Source organism: Dipodomys merriami, unplaced genomic scaffold, assembly GCF_024711535.1.
Source record: "Dipodomys merriami isolate MVZ:Mamm:240054 unplaced genomic scaffold, mDipMer1.0.p SCAF_27, whole genome shotgun sequence".
Taxonomy (NCBI): Eukaryota; Metazoa; Chordata; class Mammalia; order Rodentia; family Heteromyidae; genus Dipodomys; species Dipodomys merriami.
Window position 1 is genome coordinate 7,197,359 of NW_027204159.1, and position 20,926 is coordinate 7,218,284.

General features: G+C 40.2%; 1 protein-coding gene and 1 non-coding gene across 4 annotated transcripts in view; one reads left to right on the plus strand and one right to left on the minus strand.

Annotated features, from left to right (window-relative positions):
- Positions 1-20,926, minus strand: part of Nrg2 (neuregulin 2) — a 200,288-nt gene that overhangs the window by 172,510 nt on the left and 6,852 nt on the right. The gene's annotated exons all lie outside the window — the stretch shown is intronic.
- LOC138837521 (U6 spliceosomal RNA) lies at positions 12,007-12,113 on the plus strand. Its single transcript, XR_011375327.1, has one exon. It is a non-coding gene; the product is annotated as a U6 spliceosomal RNA (small nuclear RNA).

The window sequence follows — 20,926 nt, forward strand, 5'->3', positions numbered from 1 at the left end:
AAGTTTTGATGAAGTGAGAGATGGAAAAGAAGACAAACGGGTATAAGATGACATAGAAACAGAAATAGATGGTCTATTCTTTCAAGAAGTTTGGCTGCTAAAGAGAAGATAAAGATAGGTGGTAATTAAGATGGAAGAGACTTGAGTATGTTGAAAATGGATACAAAGGACTGTGTAGAGATGAAAAAAGAGAAAAGACAATAAAGAGCAAGGAACATTAGGTCTGGTGGTGTGAAGGCCAGAAGATCACTAGGCCAAGGCAATCGATAACACATAGTGAAATGCTGTCTCAGAAAAATAGGGCAAGAGAGCCGAGCGCCGGTGGCTCAGCCTGTAATCCTAGCTACTCAGGAGGCTGAGATCTGAGGATCATGGTTCAAAGGCTGCCCGGACAGGAAAGTCCGAGAGACTCTTATCTCCAATAAACCACCAGAAAACTGGAAGTGGCGCTGTAGCTCAAGTGGTAGAGTGCTAGCCTTGAGCTGAAGAGCTGAGGGACAGTGCTCAGGCCCAGAGTTCAAGCCCCATGACTAACAAAAAATATATATATAGGGCAAGAGGAAAGTCAATGGTGTCAGGTTCCCAAGAAGGTAGAAAGAAATGGACTATAAGAATGGAGAGGGAGGACTAGCTTCATACTCCGAGGCGCAGAAATTACATGAGAGAGGACGAAGAGGAAAGGATCAGTCAGTTTTTATTCAGTCCTCCAAATATGCAAAATCATAAAGTTAACTCAGCATTTTCCAGAGGAAATATCAAAATTTACAGACCCAAGTACAGATCACAGGGAACAAACAGCCTCTCCAGCCTCTATCCAGACACTGGTACAAAGGGCTGCACTATTCTTTGCACTGCTCCTGTATCCGAACAATTAAAATAAGAGCTGCTCTCATATCAAGCATCTCTGGAGATGTGTCAGGATCTGGGTGCTGGCTTCAGTATAACCAGGTCGAATGTGGGGAAATGCTTCAAAGTCACACATATAACTATGTTAGGGAGAGGGGAAGGGGGCAAAGTGTATCTACCTAACAAACTGAGGCCTTATTTTTGTTTCTACTAGTCCTTAATAAAGTGCCACCCATGTGATTGCCCTGCCATCTAACCCATAGATCTCAAAGGCTGGAATCCAAGGCTGCACCTCTAACTCACTGTCTCATTCCCATGAATGTGACTCTAGGGCCAGACTTCATCAGCATCTCTTAGCCTGACTTGCAAAATCAGCCTTCCTGTATAAAGATTTAAGAAGACAAGTTCATGGCAAGGTGACAGGAAACAGAACACCAAAACACAAAGGCTGCCAACTCCTTGCTCTTGGCCCCTGAAGATCCTAAGCAACACTCCTCAATCCAGGGCCCTGCTTCCGTAGTTTGCTCTCTTTTCAACCCTTTGAGGCACTCCTTCATCTGACCACACAGGGGCCACTCTCATTTACAGTACCAATATTTCTAACAAAAGCTTATCCTCAAGGGACAACAGGAGAAAAGCTGAATTCCAATATGAGGAAGAAATAGAGAAGGAACTCATTTAGAATACTGCCTCCTGGGTCCCTGGCCTCCCAAGCCTCCAAAGCATCCGGGAAGACAGAAGAAGAAAAGGCAGGGAATCACAGGGAGGTGGTAACTAACACCTAACAAGCTGCCTATAATAAGCAAATGACATAATAGAAATAAACACAGCTCTGAGTCTGCACTGCCCTAGCATGCCCTGGGGCTCAAGGGAGTCATGCTGGGCTAGAAACCCCGTTATTTCTAGGGCATCACACAGCACTTGACCTGAATCAGGAGCCACTGGAAGCAGGGGCCAGAGGAGACCCAATCAGAGGCTGAAAAATAGCACAGTTCCAACTAGGAGGTGGGCCTTGGGCATCACTATCTCCCCTAAGTTGGGCAGGAACCCCCACCCCCTCCACAAATCTAGCCATCTACTAAGCTTCCACACAGTAAGAGGAAATGACCAGGTGACTGGTAAAAGTCAACAATCCAGTGATCATGCTTCTTTGCTTTCATACTTGCTCTTCCTAGAAAGTGTGGATTCAAATAGCTCCATTATTTATAATTAGCATGACTGGATAGGAAATCACCTATCTTGGGGTCTGAGGTTTCTAGATATCCACTTGGGAAGAGAAGGCCCACTTCTTCAGGTTGTTGCAAGAATCAGCTGTAGTAATGCCTGTGAACTGTGAATGTGCATGCCCAATACATGTAAATGCCTTTCTTGTACCTGAGGATCTACATTGTCCATTACAAATCCTTGGTCTGTGTGCCCTGAACACCAACAAGAGGACAAGAGCAGAAGCAAGTGTCACTTTTTAACACTCAGATAATAAGTAGGAAAATAAAATAGCAAGAACTACTCCCGCATAGAAGTGCTGAATTTGAAGTAGAACCTGAAGAGCTTTCAAAGGGAGAAAAGGAAAGAAGAACAGAATTCATTCTGAAGAGAAGGTTCATGGAGAAGGGGTTGGTTAGCCTGTCACTCATGATTAGGAACTTAGGGGTAGAGGACCCAGTGCCTCATTATATCTTAGTGCCCCCAAATGGTCAAGCCCAGGGTAAATAAATGGTTGTCTCATTGTAATGCATCTTGCCTTCCACTTTTAAGAGGAAACAGAAAATGATGGTAAAAACTGTCATTAGAGATTTTTGTAAAAATCAATACACAGGGTATCAGGACATGTATGTTTCAAGCCATGTTTCCGGCCAAGAAAGGATGACTACAACATATCACACGATGCTCAAAAACAGACGAGTTTTATGTCTATAGTGGCAGCGAAAGGTCTTGATGCATTTCAGCAAGATTTCTGCTCGCAAAGTTTGAGATAAAACAGCTTTGACTGTCAGCATGGAAAAAAAAAAAAACAAGAAAAAAGAAAGCCTGAATATGTGCCCCACCTGATTTCAAGAACAGACATAGCTGCTCTTATGGCCACATTGTCATCAAACTTAAGGCACGGCCAGATTTGTCAATGGTTGGGAAGGAGGGATGGGGGGAGCAATCTTGGAACCAATGAAACAGAAAGCATTCTATATGGGGTCTCAAACTAGGTCTGTGGCCTTGCCCTTTAAATCTTTGGCAGAAGGACTATGGATACTACGTTATGCAAAAAGGCACTCCCAGAGCACTAATCTCTCAGTGCGGAGACTGGTTAGTAGCTGTATAAATCACAGCATGCTTTGATATAGCACTCTGCAATCTCAAAGCTCTTTCATGAACATTATCTCCTCTGATCCTCCCAATATCCCTGTTAGGTAAGAAAAGCAAATGTTATTAGCCACATTTTGAAGTTAACAAAACAAACTTGAGAAGGGCAATAATCCTAAGGCCACAGAGCTAGGAAGTGGCTAGTTGGAGTTTAAACTGACATCTCTCTCCTAGGACTATGCTCTCTGATAAGGCAAAGTCTGAGTTACAAGTACTGAAATATGTCCAGTATGTCCAGTGAACAATTCTGTAAGTAATGCCTGACCTCTGTGTTGTAATATTTTTCCACCTGCCACTATTTTTCTGAAGAGTGATCCATTAAGGTATAAAGCAGGGATGGAGGACTGGAATCGACCAGGCTTTGCCCATCTCCTAGCAGCCACTGCCCATGGCCAAGGACACAGCAATTGCCACTACCACTTCACAGAGGTGATATTTCAGGGAATGAAGAGTTCCTGTGTGCTTTCTCCACCTAAATCCAACTTGTCCCATTTACTAACATCTAGCTACAATTCCTTCTCCTTCTGTAAGTCATTTCTGATATCCCTAGCTGGATACATGTCTGTCCTGTTCTCCTCTGCCAAAGACTACCTCTTTCAAAACACACAGCTGAGTATGTTTAATAATAGTTAATAAGATCACTAGAGCTTTCTAAGATCCTCAATAGTGTGTCCATGTCAAACTCATTTCTACATTTCCTGCCCAGGATTCTGTCTGAAGGAAAAAAAAAAGAAAGCTTTTGATTTTTTTCATCAACCCAAAAGAGCCTTGTACAGCTAGCCCAGGCTCAGAATCTTGACTACAATTTATTCTGATCTTGGGCAAATCACTAACCTTCTTTGCTTCAATGTCCCTCTTTTCAGTAAAGAAGATAATAACACTATTTCACATGATTATTGAGGGAACTAAGTGAGTTAAATGTTTATAAAGTAATTAGAACAGTGCTGAGAACATAACAAATGTTATAAGTATCCTAAGTAAATAAAGTCATTGCCAAATTCATTATTTTCCCCCATAAAAATTACCTTTCCTTATTAACTTTTTCATTTATGTTAATGGCACTATTTGTCTTTGCAACTTTCCAAAATCAAAATCTTGATTTTTTTTTCCCCTTCGTACTTGCCACTCAACTCACTCTCAAGTCTCCCAGATTGTCTTTCCCTGGTTTTATAGCTTCTAGAACTTTCTAACAGAAAGTTAGTCTCCAGCAAATGGATCTAGTCCACTCTGAATTGTATATTTAAAGCATTTACAAACATTCTTCCCTTTGTAGTGAATCTTCTGCTCTAAAAACTACAATGGTGTACTATCACTTCCCAAACCAAGCCTATATTCCTTTGTCTACCTCCGGAGACCCTCTTTAATCTGGTCCTGCCCTACTTTTCTAATCTCAGCTCCCTGTATCTCTACCTCAACTATATTAACTTCCTCAAAATCCTGTAAAGACACCTTGCTTGTCTCCACCTCTGCTCATGTTGTTCTTTTGACCTAACAGACTTTCCCTTATCCTCCTATTAATACCAAACCAATTCATTCTTCCAGGCTAACCTCCAGTCCTAACTATGTCCATGGTTTTTCAGCCCTAATTGATCTCCATCTTCTCTGAATTCTATTTTTCTTTCAAACAATTAAATTACTATGTACCTTTTGCTTTATGTTACTAGTCTGATGTGCAACTCCTAGATCTTCCTAGCATCCTTCAAAGCAAATGCCAATCTGGGAGATTAAAAAATTGATTGCCAATATTTGGTATTAAAGTTGTCTGTCCTTTTAATTTGGAGGCAGGAAGTGAGTGAGAACGGATTGCTGTGTGCACCTAGCTGATCCTATATGCTGTGATCACAGATGGTGTGGCAACCCTACCTGCAAGACTTGCTATAGCCAAAAAGCCTGCTCTTGATAAATGCCAACAATCTCTGTAATCTAGGCTGCCATATGGTTCACTCAGCCTTGTAGCAAAATCAGTTTCTCAGGAATATCACAGAGATCAAGCAGGCTAGCTTGTCTATCTATGGAGTGCAGGGAGGTCACCTTGAGCTGGCCGTGGGGGGGGGCGGGGTGCCCACCAGGAAGAGATGACACCTCCAAGGACAAATTAAAGCCAACCAGATGCAAAACCAATATCCTCTAAGACGCAGCAACATAGGCCAACAAGCGTCCTTCCTCAACACTCTTGAGACTTCTCTAGAGAAATATGCAGCTGGGTAGAGAGGTACCCTGCCCTCAGTGTCTGGAGAGTGCTGCCCAGAGTCAGAGTTTAATTTCTGATTTCGTAACATCTGGTCCTGAGGGCTAGTAACAGACTGAAACATTTTTTTTCATTGAGCCAGCTGTCCTAATTTAGGAGGGACACGCCCCATTTTTGATCAACTATTCATCATTTCCCCATTCTCCCTCTATTGTAGATTCTGAAGGCAAGGGGAGGTCAGGCCCCTATCATCTTCCTAAATTGCCCCAACCCTCCCATCTAATTACCACAATCATAGATTCATGGATGCTGCTTGGATTTGATATTTAGAATGGAATACAGGGGAAAAATCTTGCTTCAGGAAGAAATTTGGTATCCCAAGAAGATATCTAGACTAAGAGTATTTCTCAGCCTAGGATTCTGCTAAAATTTTCAAAGGAAAACAATCAGCCCATCTAGTCTCTATTTTGGTGCCATGTCACTTACCTAATTGGCTTCAAACACTCTCTTCACCAGTTCTCGCAGATGAAGAAGGAACCACAGTTTTGCCTGCTGAAAACAAAAGCCTGAGTACAACCTGAACAAGGTCAGACCAAAGGCAGTGGCTGAGATGGGCCCCAGAGAGGCAGGTTTCCAGGAAGGACTGTCATCATTTCAAAACAAAACCAAACAACTGGCCAGACCTGAGTAGTCTTTTCCCTTGCCTAAAGATCTAGATCCCAGCTCTCCTCCTGTGCTGCCACTTCTAACTGCCTGATCCAGAATGCAAATCTGTCATCTATTTGCTGCTGATCACCCTGTCCATACATCTCTTATGCCTCTGCAGTGAAGCAGGAGGCTCAGGAAACTCTGAATATCAAATAGGCTATGGTATTGAACTAGGCCTTCTTGAAACTTGGACTTCTTCCTTTCCTTCATCTCTCCCTCCCCCTTTCCTCCTCTCTCCCTCCCTTCTCCTCTTTCTCTTCCTCCTCCTTTTCCTTCTCTCCCTCTTCTTCTCTCTCCTCCTCCTCCTTTCTCTTCCTCCCACTCCTTCCTTTCTTCCTTTTTTGAGACAACATGTCTCTATGTTTTTTCAGACTAGACTTTGATTCCTAGGCTCAGGCAGCCTGCACAACCCCCAAATAGCTTGAATTGCAGGTGTATGCCCCTTTGCCCAACGGGGTTGATTATGAACCTGCTTCTCTGGCTAGGCTACTTAGGTCTAACACATGTAACTCACAGAAGTGTACAGGAGAAGAAATCATTTCATTGTCCCTCTCAGCTTATTTATGGAGTGTCTGTTGCACACTATTACTGCCAAGAGGATAGGAATAGTGGACACGAAGCCACTGAGTTCCCCCATCTCTGAATAATGTTTTGAGGTACTGCCCATAGAAGCTAATGAAATGCATATTCTAACACACATATCAAAGATTTGGGTTGGGCAAGAATATTAAAAAAAAAAACTACAAGGATAGTAGAGTCCAGTGCATTACTTTGTAACTTACCTTCTTTTAATCCAAAATGACATTTCAATTTACTGTCTTCCTATCTTTTAGCACATTGCACCCTTAGAACTATGTCCTTCCACGAATAATAAGAGGTGTATCCCCTATAGAATAAGGTAAAATCCTAAGGTGATTCTCTTCAAGTCCTCAAACGGTTGTTATCCTTCTAACTTAAGTATGGCACAAAAAAGTCAAACAAGGCACATGGTTTGCTATAGGTCAATATTATACTCAACCAGGCTATGACATATACACAATATTCTCGTCCCACAATGCTTTTGAAAGATCTATGAACTGCTATGGAGACCTAGAGGAGGCCATGAGTCACTGTGCCAGAGGGGTCAGACACACTGTGAAATACTGCTAAGCCTAGCAGGACAATGAAGCTAGAAACTGCCTGAGCAGGAGAGGAGAGGCTCGCCAAGCAGAGGAAATAGAATGAGCAAAAGCACTAAAGAAGAAAAATACACAATTTGTTTGCAACTTTCAAGCAATATGGGTGGAAGAGTGGGCCCATAGTTGGGAAGGGGGCTGAACTGTGAAAGGTCTCACATGCCCTGTGGAAGAGTCTCACTTTATTGAGACAGTATTGAGGATTTCTGGGTTGGGGACAGATACCTTGTTTTAGAAAGCGAATTCCAGCAACAAGTAATAAATAGAAAACAGCCAAGACACTGAAGGCAGGGAATTCCATTTACAGCTTCAGTTTTGGGGAATCTACAGGACCCAACTAAAGTATCGTGAATAAAAAGAACTAGATAAAAGAGATTTGGCAATAGTAAAATCTGTCATGACTGGTCAAGATACCATATGAGGGATGGAGTAAAAAATAAAAAAAGGAGCCGAAGATCATTCTGACATTTCTAACAGCTTGGGAAGCTAGACAGATGTTGTTCTCTAAACTAGGAGAGTTCCATAAAGAATGGCATATGGGAAGAAGATACTGAGCTCAGCTTAAGAAAAGACTTATGCCATTGTTAAGAGCTCGGCAAGATTAAACCTAATAGGGGCTGGGAAGGTGGCTCAGTGGTAGAGTGCTTGCCTTGCATGCATGAGGCCCTAATTCCTCAGCACCACATAAGCAGAAAAATCTGGAAGTGGTGCTGTGGCTCAAGTGGTAGAGCACTAGCCTTGAGCTGAAGAGCTGAGGGATAGCGCCCAGGCCCAGAGTTCAGGCACCATGACTGGCCCCCCCCCAAAAAAAAAAACAAAGATTAAACCTAATGCCTCAAAGAATCTTGAGACAGACAAAAGAACCTGCATATCCTCAGGACATGTCTTGTAGCTTCTTCCCCATTAAAGATCAAGGATTTTGCTAGTCTTCAGGATATTGCCCTATCATAAACAGTCAAGGCAGGGAAGATTAACTTGATAAGATTTCTGGGCATAGCAACAAGATTCAGTGGGAAACTACACATTTTAAGAAAGAATTTATAAAGCAGAAACTCCACCAGCTTGATCTGAAGAGTGAGCTACCTGAGGAAACTGCTTAGTTGTCAACACAAGCCACATTATAGGAGAAAGCCAATTCAAAGGACAGTACCAAGAGTAGTAGGGCTTCATGCTGGGCAGTAGTTCTGAGTGCTGCATATGCTAGGCTAGATCTCAGAACTGCTCTGGACTAGTGACTGATCCTTCTCCCTTTCTAAATGGAAACATCTACCCCAGATAGAAAACTAAGGAGACATAATTATAATATGTAGTTACAAATCTTGAACCAGGACAAGGTTATTAGTAGGAAAATTGGTAAAATCCAAATAAAGTGTGAAGATTGGCTAATAGTTTTACATTTATACTATTAATGCCCTAGTTTTGGTCATTTTGAGAGTTATGTAATTTGGGGGTGCTGGGCCAAGGATATTTGATAGCTTTTTAATGTCTGAAATTATTTCAAAATATGCAGCTACTATATTCAATTAACATTATGTAAAGGCTGAAATATGTAATTTGAGGGTAGGCAGGGAAAGGGAAAATGATGAAAGGGGTGACACTGATCAAGAAGTATTGGATTTATGAATTTATGATTTATGACATGAAATTGTAACCTATTTGTACAACTATTTAATATAATAATAATAATAATAATAATAATTTTAGAGCTAGGCATGGTAGTATGCACCTAGCTATAAGCTTGGAAATTAAGAAGCTGAGGCAGGAAGATAGTGAGTTTGAGGTAAGCCTAGGCTATACCATAAGATCCTGACACATAGACAAAAAGTCATTTCAAGACCTTACCTCAAAAAAAAAAAAAGTAAGCACCAGGCACTGGTGGCTCATGTGTGTAATTCAAGCTACCTAAGCTGAGTATCTGAGGATCCCAGTTTAAAGCCAACCTGGACAGAAAAGCCCTTGAGACACATCTGCAATTAACCAGCGAAAAGCTGGAAGTGGATCTGTGGATCAAATGATAGATTGCCAGACTTGAATGAAAAAGCTAAAGGACAGTGCCCTGGCCCTGTATGCAAACTTCAGTATCTCTCTCTCTCTCTCTCTCTCTCTCTCTCTCTCTCTCTCTCTCTCTCTCTCTCTCTCTCTCTCTCTCTCACACACACACACACATACACACACACACACACACACACATACACACACACATACACATACACACACACACACACACACACACACACAAGCATGTAAGCATTACTATTTTATTTTTTAAAGATCCAGCTATAGCGTTTCCTCTGCATCTATCCCAGCACTGTATCCAAAGTAGAAGGAAGATAGCTCATCTCTTCAGATGGATTAAAGGGAGGAGCAGTATTGAACTTCAGGAACTGGATTAGAGGATCATATTCACCTAGATCTGATTTTCGTGAAAAGACCTGACTCGAGGAATGAATGGGATATGTAGTGACAGTGACTGAGAAGAATCTTGGGCAGGGAAGTTTGAATTTTCCATGTATGAAGCATCTAAGTAATTTTTGCCAGAGGACAGACTACAATGTCTATGAATTGTTTGACCCTCTCTCTATCCAGGAACAGAGTGTATGTCCATGAAGAACTTAGAAAATGAACTGAGAAACTTAGAAAGTTGGGCAGAACTTAGAAACGAACTTCACCTTTCAAGTATGACTAGGTCAACTGCAAGCCAACATACAGTCCCTCCCCCAAATTGTTTCTAACAAAATCAAGGAAAGTAATCTTCGAACCACAGAATGGAGAATGAGGTTCAGGGAGATTGCCCTGTGAGTCCTGCAGGACAGTCACACCACTTTTCAGTTCTTCCTTTTACAATGACACCATTCACTTCTTCGCTGGAATGACTAGGGTATTATTTAACTTGACAGATGAGAAAAGTAAACTCTTAAACTCACAAAGATATGGTTCCTGACTGGTCCTGTGAAGACTATGGAGCCCAGCAGAATGCTTTGTCAACTGAATGTTTTCTTTCAGACACACCTTTCTAGCATGCACTCCAGTTTTAAGAGATCTCTTCACAGAACTAAGCTAAAGACCAATGCTTTTAGCTTTAACTTCTGTGCAACAAACTCTGAGCTTAAGGAAGACCATTTGCCAGAGGCCCCAGGACTGCCTCATCTCCCAGAAGAAGGCCAGAGGCAACATGGTATAGAAACAAAGGTAGCAGAGGTGGAGCTGGCAGAGGTGGAAAGGGTCCTCTCAAGGGCATCTGTCTCTGCTCTAGCTCCCATTTGTCCTCTCAGTTAGCTGAGCACATACCAAGTACAGTGGAAAACTACCCAGTTAATTTCCAGTTAATAGTGAGAAAGAAGAGAGCAAGCACCCCTCCAGTCTGGGGCCACTCATGTGCCTCCTCCAAGCTACAGATCAATTCTTTCCAGCAGCAAGGGGTTTCTCTCAGGGGTGGCAATGTCCTGCTCTGCCCACCGGGCAATACTCCTGAGTTCCAGTTTAGGATTTTCTCAGTATTGGTCTGGAACCACCTGGCCTGAACACTGGATGGGCCACTGGGAAGAGACCACTATTAGTATTTGACCAAGACAACTTAATGAACATGTTATTCGGAAATTAGTGAATGTCATTAGAGGGTAGTCATTTTAGAGAGGGTATTCATTTTGGAATGATACCTGGAACTATAAGAGAAGTCTTCTTTTAAAAAAGCAAAAACAAAAACAAAAATAGGGCTGGGAATGTGGCTTAGTGGTACAGTGCTTGCATAGCATGCATGAAGCCCTGAGTTCGATTCCTCATTACCAGATAAACAGAAAAAGCCAGAAGTGGCACTGTGGTTCAAGTGGTGGAGTGCTAGCCTTGAACTGAAGAGCTGAGGGGTGCCCAGGCCCAGAGTTCAAGCCCCACAACTGACAAAAAAAAAAATTTCAGTTGTCAAGTGAGACTGTAAGTTTTTCACAATGCCAACTGACCAAAAAGAAAGAAAGGAAACATGGCCAAAATATTGGCATACATGAATAAAACTACCAAGGGATGCTTTTAAAACTTGGGAAAAGATAATTACTTGCAAGAAAATGAGAAATTATTGAACTGCAAAAATTTTACTTACTAGAGCATGCTTTAATATAGTGATTTTGGCCTCGGAGTTGATTTCTCTTTAAGGTAGCTTAGATTGTTTTTCAACTCTATTGTGTACATAAAATTGAGTTGAAATTTACTGTGTCTATTTTCCTTTTCCCAAATTTTGAGTTAAAGTTTCATCCGGCATTATCACACATTACTAAGTTTTTAAAACTGTGTGATATTCACTGAAGGTAAGAATAAGAAAGTCAAAGCAAAGGTCACAAGTTTTATGAAACCCTTAAATCCAAACCTTCTTAATATGGTGAATTGTTCCCCCTTCTGGGTTAAGATTCTACTGTGCTCTCCATACTTAACTGACAGTTACCTTTTAGATCTTGTAAACACCGAGATTAAGATTATGCCTCATCAGTGATGATTTCTATTTCCTTGAGGTGTTTTAAGTGCAAGCTAGCACAGGAGTATCAAGTAGTACAGATCTCTGCATGCATTTGCTTGATTCCATTTGTTGTGCCCTTACCAGTTTTTAATTAGAATTGTGTTCTTTGTCAGAGAGAGGAAACCAAGTGTATTACTGCATTTTGAAATTCTTAAAACAGTACTTCAAAATTACAGTGGTTTTCTTTAAAATAAATAAATAAAAGCAACTCTGTTAAAAAGGCCGACATTTTCGTGCTCGCTTCAGCAACACATATACTAAAATTGGAACGATACAGAGAAAATCAGCATGGACCCTGCGCAAGGATGACATGCAAATTCATTAATCGTTCCATATTTTAAAAAAATAAAAATAAGACCACATAAACAAGAAAAAAAAAGACCAACATTAGCATTGGTGGTTCCTACATGTAATCCTAGCTACTCAGGAGACTGAGATCTGAAGATCACGGTTCAAAGCCAACCTGGCCCAGAAAGTCCATGAGACTCTTATTTCCAATTAAGCACAAAAAAGGCTGGAAATGGGGCTGGGAAGTTGGCTCAGTGGTAGAGCGCTTGCCTTGCATGCCTGAGGCCCTGGGTTCGATTCCTCAGCACCACATAAGCAAAAAGAAAAAAGCCGGAAGTGGCGCTGTGGCTCAAGTGGTAGAGCGCTAGCCTTGAGCTGAAGAGCTGAGGGACAGCACCCAGGCCCAGAGTTCAGGCCCCACGACCGGACCAAAAAAAAAAAAAAAAAAAAAAGGCTGGAAGTGAGTTGTGGCTCCAAAGGCATAGTGCTAGCCTTGAGCAAAAAGCTCAGGGACAGCACTTAGGCCCTTAGTTCAAGCCCCAGGATAAGCATAAATAAAAGTAAATAGAATCATCATCATAATCATCATCATCATCATCATCTAACTTTTTTTTTTCAAAAAAAAGCATAGAATTGTGTACCTATTTTTTAAATGAGTGATAGGAAGAGTAAAGTTTCTGTTGATGAGAGCAGTAGTGGGGCATCAGGGCCAATAAAGATGGTTGAATGAGCATAAATATAGTCCATGTTGTTTATTTTCATGCATGAAAATAAAAAAAATACAATTAAATATGTTGAAACAGTTTTAAGCTGGGCGCTGGTGGCTCATGCCTGTAATCCTAGCTACTCAGGAGACTGAGATTTGAGGATCATGGTTCAAAGCTAGCCCGGGCAGGAAAGTCTATAAGACTCTTATCTCCAATTAACCACCAGAAAACTGGAAGTGGCGCTGTGGCTGAAGCAGTAGAGCACTTGCCTTGAGCTGAAGAGCACAGGGACAGCGCCCAAGCCCAGAATTCAAGCCCCACCACCAACAACAACAACAAAAAAATAGTTTTAAAGAGAGGAAGTGGGTTGAGGAAGTGACAGAGGGATTGAAGTTGATCAGGATACACTGTGTACATGTGAAAATGTCACAGATACCCTTGTACAACTAATTTAAGCTAATTTTAACAATAAATAAAGGAAATGTGCTCCTGTTTTTTCTATAGGGGCTTTGTTTTTTTTTTAATATCAAAAATAAGAAGCAAGCTACAAGAAAAAAGAAAAAAGGAGGGACGGAGGGAGGAAAAGAGGGGACAGAGGGAGGAATGGAAAGATGGGAATGTGGCTAAGTGGTAGAGTGCTTGCCTTGCATGCATGAAGCCCTGTATTAAATTCTTCAGTACCACATAAACAGAAAAAAAAAACTGGAAGGGGTGATGTGGCTCAAGTGTTAGAGTGCTAGCCTTAAGCAAAAGAACGTCAGGGACAGTGCCCAGGCCCTGACTTCAAGCCCCAGGATTGAAAGAAAAAATGAATGAAGGAAGAAAGGAAGGCAGAAAGAGATAAAGAAATTAAGGAAGTAAGGAAAGAAGGAAGAAAGAAAAGGAAAGGAAAGAAATAACAACTAAAACATGACTGAGAAACACAGTTTTTCACTTATCAAAATGTTTGAAGGGCCAGGCACCAGTGACTCACACCATAATCCTAGCTACTCAGGAGGATGAGATCTGAGGATCATAGTTCAAAGCTAGCCTGGGCAGGAAAGTCTGTGAGACTCTAATCTCGAATAAGCTACCAGAAAACCGAAAGTGGCACTGTGGCTCAAGTGGTAGAGTACTCGCCTTGAACTGAAGAGCTGAGGGACAGTACCTAGGGCCAAAGTTCAAGCCCCACAACCGACAAAAAAATTTAAAAATTTAAACAATTTTTAAATATATATATATTTGAAGGTACTTCCATGGTTGTTCTTGTCCCTTCTCATGGCCTGAGCTGTCATTTGAGAGATTTCAAAACTCATTTAAGAAAAAAAAAAAGGTCAATAGGAAAGGAACAGAATGTTGCTTTTTTTTTTTTTAACTTCTCAGTAGCCAGCAATCAGGTATTTACTTAGCCATATTTTAAAACAGTATTTATTGTCCCCATAGATCTTTCAATCAGATAAAGAGGATAAGCTAGTCATAGGAATAATCGCTAGTCATAGCATAAATGTGTCATATAAGTGATACACATAAATACAAGGACTCTAAGAATAAGAAAAATATGAATGAAGTCAGAAGAGTTATGGCCAGCCAAAGAATTGAGAGTTAGTCATATCCAACAAACAAAGAGGAAGAACCCAGAACAAGGAATCTTTGTCCTATAAGTATTTAAGGGACAATGCTCCATACTTCCATCAGGTTCCACATATCAAGTAATAAATGAATTAAAAGTAAACACACAAATTGGGTACTGGTGGCTCACACCTTTAATCCTAGCTACAAGGGAGGCTGAGATCTGAAGATCATAGTTCAATGCTATCTAGGCAGGAAAGTCTGTGAGACTCTTCAATTAACTACCAAAAAGCTGAAGTGGTTGAATTGTGGCTCAAGTGGTATAGTGCAAGTTGTATAGTTCAAACCACAGGACTGGTAAAACACAAACACACACACACACACAATCCAAAAATACTGCATATGTTTATACTATACCTCTCTGATCATAGTGGCTAGCAGATTCATCTCAACTCAATACATAAATAACTAAAGAAAGAATATGAACCATTCATTGTGAACTTATTCCCAAATCTAGAAACTATAAAATCAAATCAGGGTTGAGTCAGGGACACTGTTTTTTTGTTGTTTGTTTGTTTGTTTTTGAAGAAGTTTTAGCCATGTTCCAGCTCATTCTGACAGCTGTAAAAGGTACGCTGACCTGCTGATGTCAAAGCACAGGCCAGGTAGTACTACAAAAGGTGGTTTACCCTACAAGCCTGATGACACTTTGAAAGAAGACACTGAAGAATATGGATCTTAGTGTTCCCATATGGGAAACACAAAAAATCAATATTTACTGCAGACTTTTCAAAAAAATTCACCAACACATATGCATGGACCCATCAAGATTTGTAACTTAGGGGCTGGGAAGGTGGCTCAGTGGTAGAGTGCTTGCCTTGCATGCATGAGGGCCTGGGTTCGATTCCTCAGCACCACATAAGCAAAAAGAAAAAAGCCAGAAGTGGCGCTGTGGCTCAAGTGGTAGAGCGCTAGTCTTGAGCTGAAGAGCTGAGGGACAGCGCCCAGGCCCAGAGTTCAGGCCCCAGGACCGGACCAAAAAAAAAAAAAAAAAAAAAAAAAAAAAAAAAAAAAATATATATATATATATATATATATATATATATATATATATATATATATATATATATATATTTGCAACCTACAGAACTAACACTCAAACTCTCCGGGATGCCCTAAAATGAGACCACATATATAACCCATTTTCCTCTCACTAGCCCAGCTAGCAATTCTAATTAAAATTAGCAGGATGATCTTGGTGAAAATATAGTTGTTTGTAGAAAAACACTTTCTGTTTTCCATCCCCAGTCTATGTCTAGAACTTGAAATTTTCATGTACCTAATCTTCTTACACATTGACCTAGGTTAATAATATTTTGTCAATAACAAGTATTTATTGATAATTTATTGGTAATCACTTTGCATGCGCGATCTCATTTTAGCAATCAACGAGAAAAGGGAATTAAGAGAGAGTAATATAAATGAATGAATTTGATCCAAGCATATTATATGCTAGTTGTAAATATCCCAATGAAACTCCTTTGTACTATTAACTTATGCTAATAAAATATAATTTTAATACTGATAACAGCACTATTAAGTGTTGCTGCCTTCCTCATTTTATAGGACATTAGGACATAGTAAGTACTAACCCACAACACTCATCTGGAAAATACAAAAGATTGCTTCAAATCCAGATTTATCTGTCTATATAGCCAAATTCTTAGACATTACACCGTAGTAGACTTTTTTGTTTGGGTTTTTTTTTTAACGGTATTTTTTTTTTTTTTGTCTTTTCTTTTTTGGTACTGGGGATCGAACCCAGGACATTGCACTTGCTAGGCAAGCACTTTGCTACTGAGCTACATCCCAGCCCTGTAGTAGATTTTTTTTTTTAAATAGGAAAGTCATCTTTTTCTTTTCTTTTTTCTTTCTTTCTTTTTCTTTTTTCTTTTTTTTTTTTTGCCAGTCCTGGTGCCTGAATTCTGAGCCTGGGCACTATCTCTCAGCTCTTCAGCTCAAGACTAGTGCTCTACCACTTGAGCCACAGCACCACTTCTGGCTTTTTCTGCTTATGTGGTACTGAGGAATCGAACTCAGGGCCTTATGCATGCAAGGCAAGCGCTCTACCACTGAGCCACCTTCCCAGCCCCAGGAAAGGCATCTTTTTGAAAAACCTTTCAACTACCATCACAAATAACAGTGGAAGTCTGAATACTTTTCTTCATGAATAGAATAAAAATGTCTATTCTCATCACTCCTATTCAACATTGTATTTGGCAGTCCCAGCTAGTGCAATAAGGCAAGAAAAAAAGAAATGGCAAACAGAAGGAAAATGTAAAGTTTTTTTATAACTGACAACATAACCATGCACACAGAAAGTCCCAAATAACCTGCAAAAAGATGAAAAAGATGCTAGAATTATTAAGTGAATTTATTAAGTCACAGGATACAAAGTAAACATTAAAAACCCAAGGTCTGGAGATGTAGCTCAGTGGTAGACCACCTGCTAGCATGTATGAGGCCATAGGTTTGATTCCAAATCCTTTCCCCACCAAAAAAAAAGAAACTTTATCTATATTCTGTCAATCCTCCACACCTGTGGGCTCCATATACAGGAGATATTATACTCAGTCATTAGACTTATAATAGCCAAGCAGGCTTTTATCTTGTCATTCTTTGAACAATAACTATTGTACTATAAAGTCTGAATAAACAGAATTTACATTGTATTTGATACTAGAAGTAATCTAAAAATTATTTAAAGTATACAGGAGGATATATATGATTAAATGCAAATGCTATACATTTTATAGAAGACTTGCATATGCAATTGTTTTTGTATCCACAGTAGGCCTGAAAACAATCCTCCTTGGATACCAAAGGACAATTACACTAGCATCGAGTAATTGGAAAATTTAATTAAATTAATAATATTATTTATAATGGCATTCAAAAAACATAAGGCACTTAGGGATACATATAACAAAATATGTGCAAATTCCTTTTACAGCTGAGTACCAAATATTGTCAGGCTGCTTTTATTTAACCTAAGGCTTCAGATACTACTTGTATAATCATAGAGCTCCCCTATGATCCAGCAATCCCACTCCTGGGATTTACCCAAATGATCACAAACAAGGTCACACTAAAGCTACCAGCTTTATGTAACTGTATGTAAATGTAACCTCCCTGTTCATCACCATAACAATAAAGATATTAAATTTTAAAATTAAATAAATAAATAAAGCTACCAGCACAACTATGTTCATTGCAGCATTTTTTTTTTTTTTTTTGGTCAGTCATTTGGGCTTAAACTCTGGGCCTGGGCACTGTCCCTGAGTTCTTCAGTTCAAAGCAAGAGCTCTATCACTTGATCTACAGTACCACTTCCTATTTTCTGGTGGTTCACTGGAGATAAAAGTATCACAGACTTTCCTACCTGGGCTGGCTTTGAACGGCTGTCCTCAGATCTCAACATTCTGAGTAGCTAGGATTACAGGTATGAACCATCAGTGCCCTGTCATTGCAGCATTATTTACCATAGCTAAGATGCCCCGAAGTAGATGAATGGATCAAGAAAATGTGGTATATATACACAATGGAATTCTATGCTTCTATCAGAAAAAAAAAAATGACACCACCCCATTTGTAAGAAAATGGAAAGAGGGGCTGGGAAGGTGGCTCAGTGGTAGAGTGCTTGCCTTGCATGAATGAGGTCCTGGGTTTGATTCCTCAGCACCACATAAGCAGAAAAAGCCAAAAGTGCACTGTGGCTCAAAAGGTAGAGCACTTGCCTTGAACTGAAGAGCTGAGGGACAGCGCCCAGGCCCAGAGTTGAAGCCCCACAATGGACAAAAAAAAAAAAAAAGGAAAGACTTGGGAAAAAATCATATCAAGTGAAGTAAACTAGACCCAAAGAAACATAGGCTATTCAATTTCCCTCATTTGTAATAATTAGTATATGTCTAAGATAGTCCTAGAAGAGGATCACAATAACTCAATAGCTATGTATACATGACCATATAAAATGATGCTAATTGAAATGAACTCCAAGATATGTAAGCATGATTTTTTTAATGTACTGTATGAAGTTATTTCTTTTTCCTTTTTTTTCCATTTACTTTATCACCTAATGTCATTGTTTTTTATTTTGGTACCCTGTGTCTTGTATTTACATTTATCTGTTTTGGAGGAAGTGAGGGGGAATCACAAAATGATAGATAAAGGACAAAGGATGAATCAATGCAACAGCAATACTCACAAGACACTACACTAGAAATGAACTTTACAACTTGGGTGGGAGGGAGTCAGAGAGGAGGAAAAGTAAGAGAAAAATGAGGGTGGGTGTAACACTGTTCCACAAGAAATGTACTTATTACCTTACTTATATAACCATAATCCCTCTGTACATCACCTTTATAATAAAATTAAATAAAGAATAAACTCATCTATGCAGTGTTAAAGACTGATGGAAATATCACCCTAATCTACCTCTTCAGATGCCTTACCCATTTCTCCCTGTCCTTGTTATTTTTGCCAACCACAAATATGCCGTTCTACTACTGAGAATGATGGCCTTTCTTCATGGAATTGATTCTAATAGTCAAGCTGGACTATTAGAATCACATCTCAAACAACTGCTCTAAGAAACTTTCTTTAACTCTCTAACATGATACACTTATTCTTTCCTTTATGAATCTTCCCTTCACAAAAGCACTACTGGCATATCTTACGTATTTATCACAGTCTAGGTTGAATTGTTACATCTTTGTACTTTTGAATTGTAAACTCATTGACAATAGAGACTATGTTTGAAGCAAAGTCTCTGAAGTACCTATTTTCCCCCACAAAGCATATCATTAAATATTTGTTGAAGCAAACATCTAAAATTAAAAGAATGCTTTTTAAATAATAGGCCCTTTGGGATAACAAAGCACATTCCTATCACAACAGGATTAATTATGTCCTGGCTTTTACACATGCTAATCCAGGTATAGGATGACCTTCCTTTCATTCAGTTCTGAGGAATATTAGTTCATGTAGGCTTTTGTTAGTTGGGACAGCATCAAGATCAAGATCAAATAAAACATCTAAACCTAATGGAAAAAGACAGATCTTCAGTCTTTATAACAGACTAGGACCAGGTACTGGTGGCTCATGCCTGTAACCCTACCTACTCAGGAAACTAAGATCTGAAGCAGCCAAGGCAGAAAAGTCCATGAGATGCTATGTCCAATTAACCTGTTTTTTAGAAAATGGACTGGAGGCCTGGTTCAAGTGTGAGCAAAAAAGCTGAGTGAAAGTGTGAGGCCTATGTTTAAGCTCCAGTATGGGCAGAAAGGAAGGAAGGTGTGAAGGAAAGAGGAAGGAAGGAAGGAAAGAGAGGGAGGGAGGGAGGGAGAGAAAGAGAGAGAGGGGGATGGGAGGGAGAGAGGAGGGAAAGGAAGGAAGGGAAAGAAAGAAAGAAGGAAGAAGAGAAAGAAAGAAGGAAGAAGAGAAAGAAAGAAAGAAAGAAAGAAAGAAAGAAAGAAAGAAAGAAAGAAAGAAGAAAGAAAGGAAGGAAGGAAGGAAGGATGGGAGGGAGAGAGAGAGGAAGAACAGAAAGAAGGAAAGGTAGAAAGGAAGGGAGGGAAGGAAGAAGGAAAGGAAAGAAAGAAAAAAGAAAAAAGAAAGAAAGGAAGAAAGGAAGGAAGAAAGGAAGGAAGGAAGGAAGGAAGGAAGGAAGGAAGGAAGAGGGGAGAGGGAGAAAGGAAGAGAAAAAGAAGGAAAGAAAGAAAGAGAAGGGGAGGAAGAAAAGAGGAAAAGGAAGAAGGAAAGATAGAAAGGAAGGGAAGGAGGGAAGGAAGAAAGAAGGGAGGGAGAGAGAATGAAGAAAGAAAGAAAGAGAGAGAAAGAAAGAGAGAGAAGGGATAGGAGAAAGGAAGAAAAGAATGAAAGGATGGAAGAGAGGGGAGGGAGGGAGAAAGGAAAAAAAGAAAGACGGAATGACAGAAAGGAAAAGAAGAAGAAAGGAAGGAAAATAAAAGAACCCAGACTGGGAAAAGAAAGGGTAAGGGAGCTAACATCCTCCGCACAGGTTAGGGCATCTACAAATGATAAAGAAAAATCACAAAGTATTTTATTTCTGGAGAGAGTATAGAAAATAGCCTAGCCATTTCATCTTGGGAGGAATGTATATTGCTAGTCAACGGAGAACTTCTATAGGATAACCGTGACTCTGTCCCTCTGTAGACATTCCCAAGGGAAATATAATGTTGAGTACCACCCACCCCCTCAAGAGGCTAGCAACACAGTTAAGGCCTGAGCAGAGGCACACAGAAGAGCTAAAGGCTCTGGAGATACTGGGCCTCCATCCCAGAAAAGATCCTTGTGAAGGCTATCTGGCTCCTGCTGCATGTCCAAAGTGAGAGTGGAATGTGACTGCAGGAAGAATCTCATATGCCACACTCTCCTTGAAGCATCTAGGGAGAGAAAGATGACTCCTGAACTTCATAATTATCTAAAGCACCACGCCAATTAGCAGTAACTGAAATCCATCAGTGTGAATTTGTCTTTTGACTACAGATTGGCCAAAGCTTCCCAGTTCTGCCTAGGTACAGCATGCATT